This window comes from Anabrus simplex, chromosome 6 (genome assembly GCF_040414725.1).
Source record: "Anabrus simplex isolate iqAnaSimp1 chromosome 6, ASM4041472v1, whole genome shotgun sequence".
Lineage (NCBI taxonomy): Eukaryota > Metazoa > Arthropoda > Insecta > Orthoptera > Tettigoniidae > Anabrus > Anabrus simplex.
In genome coordinates, this window is record NC_090270.1 from 312,910,195 (window position 1) to 312,917,483 (window position 7,289).

General features: G+C 39.6%; 1 protein-coding gene across 6 annotated transcripts in view; it reads right to left on the minus strand.

Annotated features, from left to right (window-relative positions):
- The window catches only part of LOC136876524 (transmembrane channel-like protein 5), a 187,062-nt gene extending 180,295 nt beyond the window's left edge, over positions 1–6,767 (minus strand). For 2 of the 6 annotated variants that reach the window (XM_067150547.2, XM_067150542.2), the window contains exon 1: positions 6,635–6,767. The gene's annotated coding sequence lies outside the window, so the exon portion shown is untranslated. Of the gene's footprint in view, positions 1–6,371; positions 6,503–6,634 lie in introns of those variants that run through there. The other 4 variants (XM_067150545.2, XM_067150543.2, XM_067150546.2 and 1 more) reach the window with 4 other exon arrangements.
- Between the last annotated feature and the right edge of the window lie 522 nt (positions 6,768–7,289).

A 7,289-nucleotide genomic window follows, 5' to 3' on the forward strand; every position in this document is an offset into this window, starting at 1 on the left:
CATAGTTTACGAGATCACCAAGATGAATAGTAACACTCTGGATGTTGTTCAAGTCCAAGTTCATCCCTCCTGGCATTGGGGTGGGAAGGGGTGAAAGCAAAAATGTCCAAAATGACAGATTATGGATATATGGGTATGTGTTCCAGCACACCTCTCAACCAAACCTGCTACACATATGACTTAATATCTGGAAAATATACTTATTGTGGGGGTAAGATACTCCCTAGCATCCCTAAGAGAGGGGATGACATGTAAAAATAATCAAAAACAACCGCTATTGATGAATCCATAGTTTTAGCAGTCACTGAGATGAATTATGACACACTGGATGCCACTGTAAGTCAAGGCTCTGCCCCAACTGGAATGGGTTAGAAAGGGTGAAAAGGAATGTCCAAAATGACCGACATTATGGATGTATATATATGTTCCAGCATAGCTCTCAACCAAACTCGATACACATATGACTTACTATCTCAAAAAAATACTGTAGCAGTATAACTCCTAGCACCCCTAGGGGCGGGGGTGACACATAAAAATAATAAAAGCTATGTGTCAAATCCAGTTTTCGGATAGTGACAATCCACATGTGTTTAAGTGCAAGTTCAGCCCCCATCGGCATGAGGGTGAGAAGGGGTGGAAAAGAAAAAGTCCAAAATGACTGATATGATGGATGAATTTGTGTTATGTTCCAGCATAACTTTCAACCAAACCTGGTAAACATAGGACTTCATGAAAATCCACAGCCTGTTTCCAGTCATTCGACTGGGTCAGGAATGGAATGAATGAAGCCCCTATCTAGTGGCGAGGATAGGAATTGTGCCGGCTGCCGAAGCGTGTCGTACTCTTCTGGGGCAATGATTAATGAATGACCGATGAAATGAAATGATATTGGAGAGTGTTGCAGGAATGAAAGATGACAGGGAAAAACTGGAGTACCCGGAGAAAAACCTGTCCAGCCTCTGCTTTGTCCAGCACAAATCTCACATGGAGTGACTGGGATTTGAACCACAGAACCCAGCGGTGAGGGGCCGGCGTGCTGCCGCCTGAGCAACGGAGGCTATAAACATAGGACTTATCATGAAGAAATATTGTGAAGGATAAGAAAAACCTCAGTGTGGGGTAGGGTGGGGTGGGGTGGGGTTACATATAAAACTAATCGAAAACAACCAATATAATTATTGAATTCATAGTTTTCAGAATCACTGAGATGAATAGTAACACTCCAGATGCCATTTACGTGTATTTCTGCCCTAACAGCACGGGAGGTAAGGAGGGGTGAAAAGGAAAATGTACAAAATGACCGAGATTATGGATGTATGTGAGGATGTTGCAGTACAGCTCTCTCAAAACTTGGTCACTGTTAGAAACATACAAGAACACATTAGACTACAAGAACAATGTTTCACTTTTTTATCTATTTACATAAGAATCATGTAAAACTCCTATCATAGTGTTATACTGTTAGAACAGTCACCTTTCATTTCAATTTCCAACTTGGTACATATATCATTTACTATATGAAAAAAAAAAAAAAAAAAAATCCACTGTGGTGCTAAGACACCCATTAGCGCCCACAGGGAAGGGTTGACGTGTAAAAATTATCGAAAACAAATGATACTGTGTTGAATCAACAGCCCCTGGGGTTCGCCGAGATGAAGTGTGATGCTCTGGCTGCTGTTTAAGTCCAAGTTCAACCTTCATTGGCATGAGGGTTGAGAAGGGGTGAAAACAGAAATGTCCAAAATGACCAATAGTAATGCTGAATCCACAGGTTTTGGAGTCAAGAAGCTGACTGGTGATAGTCCCAATGATAGTTGGAATCTTATACACATGTATAGGGTGACGCTAAAATGCGCACAGTTATAACTTACATTTATAATTTGTGAAAGAATCAACTACTTCCAAGACAATCTGGGTGTCTGCAAGGACAAAGTTTAATGCAAACCTAAATACTCTCACAAACTTGGACACAACACATTAACAATAACTCTAAATCTACCGAAGAGTTTGTAAAAGATAATCGTCGCAATAAAGAAATATACAAAAATTCACTTCAAACAGGTGACAAATCCTATAATTATACATTCAAAAAGGTACCCGAGCAGAACCAGGAACTACACCTAGTAATATATATGATTGTATACAGAGTGGTCCACAGCCCCTTCAAGTTCATGAAGATATGAAACTCACCTAACAATGCTATTGATATTGCTCTGTTCGCCACCTGTATGTTACCATGATGTACTGTTAGCTAACCTTGAACAGAAAAATAGACTATATCGTCGCTGTCGGGACAAAACCTCCTATGTGAAATATTTTAACTTAGAACTTTGGCCGGTAAGGTTCTGTCATCTAAGGTGTAATATTGTGTGAATGTGGTCAAGGCATTCTCGCTCTTCATAATGTATGTGCTGCGGGTCAGTATATCTCCAAAAATATTATCACATAGGACACTTTTCTGCAATTTAAAGTACATGAATATATAAAATGTGAGAGTTGAAGGTGATGGATAAATGTGGGTAAAATATGGAAGCTAATAGGAAGGGTGGCGACAGAAGGTAGGAAAGGGTAATGGCCACGGCCTTAATTAAGGTACATCCCAAGCATTTGCCTCGTGTGAAAGTTGGAAACCACGGAAAACCATTTTCAGGGCTGCCAACGGTGGGATTCAAGAGAGTTGAGTGATCCATCTCAATTGATCAAAAACCTGCACTGCTTGCATTTAGTTCTCCACATCTCATTCTGTATTATGGTTGATGTACCACCACTGCCTGTTGCTTGCTCTCCGGCATGACATGCAATGCATAATTCGATCCCCAGTATAAATACTGTCAAGGAACTGGTCACATAGCTGGCACCACTATAGGAACATCAATACTGTGCTCCCAGACAATTTGTGTTTAATGTTCTTGTTTTTACTGAGAAATCTCTTTGACAGAATGTCTAAATTTATGGGCCCCCACAATAATCCCCCTTTGAGCTCACACAACTCTTTCTGTTGACTTATTCTGAAAACAGTATGTTAACGTTTGTCCTTTCACACATACAGTATCACATTAGTCATGTGTCTTGATGCATACTGGGCAAGTACAGGGTCTCTTATACAAACTCAGACTGAACACATGGTGTTTGTACTCTATGCTATGGCAGGTGCCTCAGCCAAACTTACATCACACACGGCCGCTTACTTTAAGCATGTATACAGTCTTATATGAAATCTTACATTATAAAAGATGCTGGAAGTGTCATCCTTCCTGGGTTATAGGCTACATGCATTGTATCTGGTAACCATGTTCTGGATGACGCGAGTGAGATCTGCCATTGTAAAGTTTCTGATTTCATTCGTAATGTTTTCTTTCAGTTCTTCCAATGCATGAGGATTTGTTTGATGTACTTTTTCTTTCAGTTTACCCCACAAGTAAAAATCACACACTGTTAGATCTGGAGAACGAGGGGGAAAGAGACCAGCACTGATCCCTCTGTCTGCAAACTCTTCCAAGATTGTAAGAAGGGAACCTTCTTCTATATGAGCAGGGGCTGAATCTTGTTGAAACCACCTACAAGATTCTTCTTCTGTTAACTGATGGAAGAATGGCGTTAAAATGTCATCTTGGTACCTCTTTGCATTTACTGTTGCCTCGAAAAAAATAAGACCCAATTATTGATCTTGCACTAACAGCATAGCAAAACACCTATCTTCCTATCATAATGAGGGACTTCATAAACACCATTAGGATTTTCTGCACACCAATAGCAAGAGTTATGACTGTTCACATGACCATTAAGATGAAACCAGAACTTTTACATACAAAAATACGGTGTTGCAATGATAACCATGTTAACAGCTGAGATTCAGACTGGTGACTCATGCTTGCCAGGTCAAACAAGTGCAGGCTGCTTGCAAGGTCTACAACTACATGTGTGCTTCCCATACTGTAGCTGCCGTAGCGTACAAATACCCTGCGTTCAGTCTCAGTTTATATGAGAGAACCTGTATACTTGGAGCAAAAGAGTGTCCAGTGACGTTTGACTACATAGTCTATGTATGTAATATTTGAGGCCAGAGGTGTTCACTTGGCATGCACAAAAAGACATTTCAGTCATTCTGAGTATGATACCTCCTTGCAGGAAATATGAGCAGGAGTTCCAGCTCCTTATGCGAACATGGGGTGGTGATATAGTGATTTATTTAGATATTTACTAGGCACCATTAATACTGAATTAGTTTTGATAGATTGAAGAACCTCACAGTTATAAATATTAACTAAATCAAAACTGAAGGACAATAGTTTCCATTATAACAAATCGTGAATTATGTTATATTATTACATTAAGAATGCTTTGACTGCTACTTTGGTAGTAGGTTAGTACAGTTAGAAGTGGAATTTCTGGCCCTTAATTGTAGATATCGCCTTTCCAAAACATGACTGCAGTCGGCCATACCACGAACTACCGCATGTTTACGTCCAGTGCTCTGTCGCCAGGTAGCCTACAGTAAATCTATGTCTGCTCAGTTAACTTGGTCAGTCCTTGGTGATACAGTATTTCCTTTCTCTCTAACGTCACTAGCCCTTAAGCGATCAACTCACATTCCATTCTGAATTTGTCCTATTATTGTTGCCTTTGTAGCACTTACAAATTCTCCTCTAAACAATACATCTTGCCTTATTGGTAATGCAAGATTCATGTGCTGACTATTCAGTCCACTGACATGCCCACTGCCCACCCCACTGTCATCTATCCACTACAATAAATAAGCACTAGCGTCTCCTTGACCAAGTGCAATCGTATACCGGTATTCAATAAGTAATACCTTTGTGCGATATTTGTAAATACATATTGATTCAGTTTACTTACTGAAGTGAACCTGGGAAAATGGATAGTGTGAGAAGTTACAATACCATTCTATATTTTGAGCATTGTACAGGGCTGTTAATCATAGGATTCAATCCCACCATCTCCTGAATATAAGCTCACAGTTACATGACCTGTACTGCATAGCCTACTTATTCAGTAAACTATATAACTGCCAAGGTCACCCCTCTCAGATGAAATCATCTTTACATCGTCGGTTTTCTGGACAGCTTTATTATATGGGAGCGAAAGCTGGTGTGGGGAGGGACTTGAGGATTTAAGTTAGAAGTAGAAAACATGATTGCTATTACCAACAGGTGAAAAAAATGGTGACAGGGTATTTAGAATAAAAAGATAAAGGCTAAGTGGGTATGTATAAACCGGTGAATGGAGGAGGGTAGGTTACTTAGGAAAATAATGGACTCGGCAGGGGGGTTTAAGAGAACTAAAGGAAGACAAAGGTGATGATCAGACTTGGGTTTTGATGATTCAATTATAAGAGGTGTGGAACTAAACGAGGCTGCTTGCAAATACAGGATTAGGAGACACTTGGTTAATTCACTGAGGTTTGCAATCGGGCATAACAGTCCATAATGGAGTTGTATGTATATACTATATATATCACTGTCAACTATGTAGGCCTATGTGTCCTTCCTAAGATAAGATGATCTTCCTTTATTTATCTCTTTATCTAGATTGATTTACTGCCAATGTTTGAGGATTACTTCAAATTCCAAAATTTCAGACTGTATGTATTCAATACAGTCAGCATAAGAGTTATTACATACCACATGTCAACCACCCTAACTGAACCCGAAGTTTTAATTTAATCTGTTACTGTTAGGTTATTTTGTTTCTTCGAGTTCCATCATGAATCATAAACATAAGCAGGCAATCAACTCAAATTACATTTATAACCTAGATGAAGCAAATAACGAGTCATAATTTATCTATCATAGGGCCAGATAACTCTTAACTGGTGCAGGTCTTTCGATTTGATGTACGTATATGCCGCAATTATACAGTATTATGAACGGCTCTAAATCCACCATATCACCTAAAAAGCTACTGTCTGGGTTTAATACTCTGCAACAAAATGCAATCTCATTAGCTAACTTGAGAATTTTAGATTATGGCACAGAAGATTTAATAAGCTTGAGTAGGAATAAAAATCGATTAAGGTGTAGATGACGTTACTGTTAATCACAAGCACAAATCCATAAACAAAAATATAAAACCCGTACCAGTAATCGAACTGAGATCAACTGCTGGAAGCTCAATAACCTAAACAAGACATTTTGGTCCCTAATGTTAATATTTATGGGAGTGTCCTCATGATTGACAATTAATTAGGCAGATTCATTTCTTTTTCATTAACAATAGACTGAAGTTCTCTTTTCCTGTACGCTAGGTTGTGTGATCTATTTTCCACACTGCCGGCATATAACTAAGTACCGGTACCGGTTAATAGCCTACTGTTTATAGGTAGTCGAAATAACATTATATACTGTACTTACGCATCATGCAAATAGAACAACCTAACAAAAAATCCATGCAAAGTCATCATCAACCAGCATTACATGCAAGAAACAGTATGACATTTTATAGAAAAATACAGAACAAGCACGATACACGCTGTGACTTCTCTCTCTGTGCTGAAACCGGAAACCCGTTTATCAGGCCACAGGCGGCACTTGTACAAGCATTAATTTGCAATTAACCTCAATTCAGAGATAAAGTAGAAAACGTTTGAGTTGGAAAACTATGTAAGTTACTTTACCACTCATAGTCATACCGTTCATTCATAGAATCACTCACAAAAAAGTTACTGAGCCGCACACGGCCCCGCAAACCCACACGAGAAACCAATCAGCTGATTCACAGGGATCACACCCACCACGTCTGGCTCTGGCATTCATGCACTGCCTTCGCTTCATGTCATCAGTCAAGGTCACGGTTGTGTATTTATTTCCGGTGATAGAGAGAGAGAGAGAGAGAGAGAGAAAGAGAGGGAGAGAGAGCTACAGACGGCTAGAGAGAGGAAATAGGTAATAGGAGATGAGAGGAATGTTGTTCAGGGTGTTATCAGCCTCGTGTGATTTGTGATTATAGTGTGGTGCCGGTATCCCTTCTTGTGTGCAGACATGGCTAAATTTGTAGGTCTGAATTCTTTCAGTACCGTATGTGAATTTAAATTAAACACTTTACTATAATTACGACAATAATGATACCGGTACCGGTAATAATAATGATAATAATCCCGGTCCCTATCCAGGACAATAACGTGAATAGGATTGTCCCAAACCTTACCACTTAGACAGTACGGTATCACTGCTGACCATGCCCCAAGTCTCAGACGGAATCCAGGAGATTTGGATCCGTTGAGGATTCTAGCCCTCCGACCGTGTAGGTCTTGGGTGCTATCTCTTAACTGG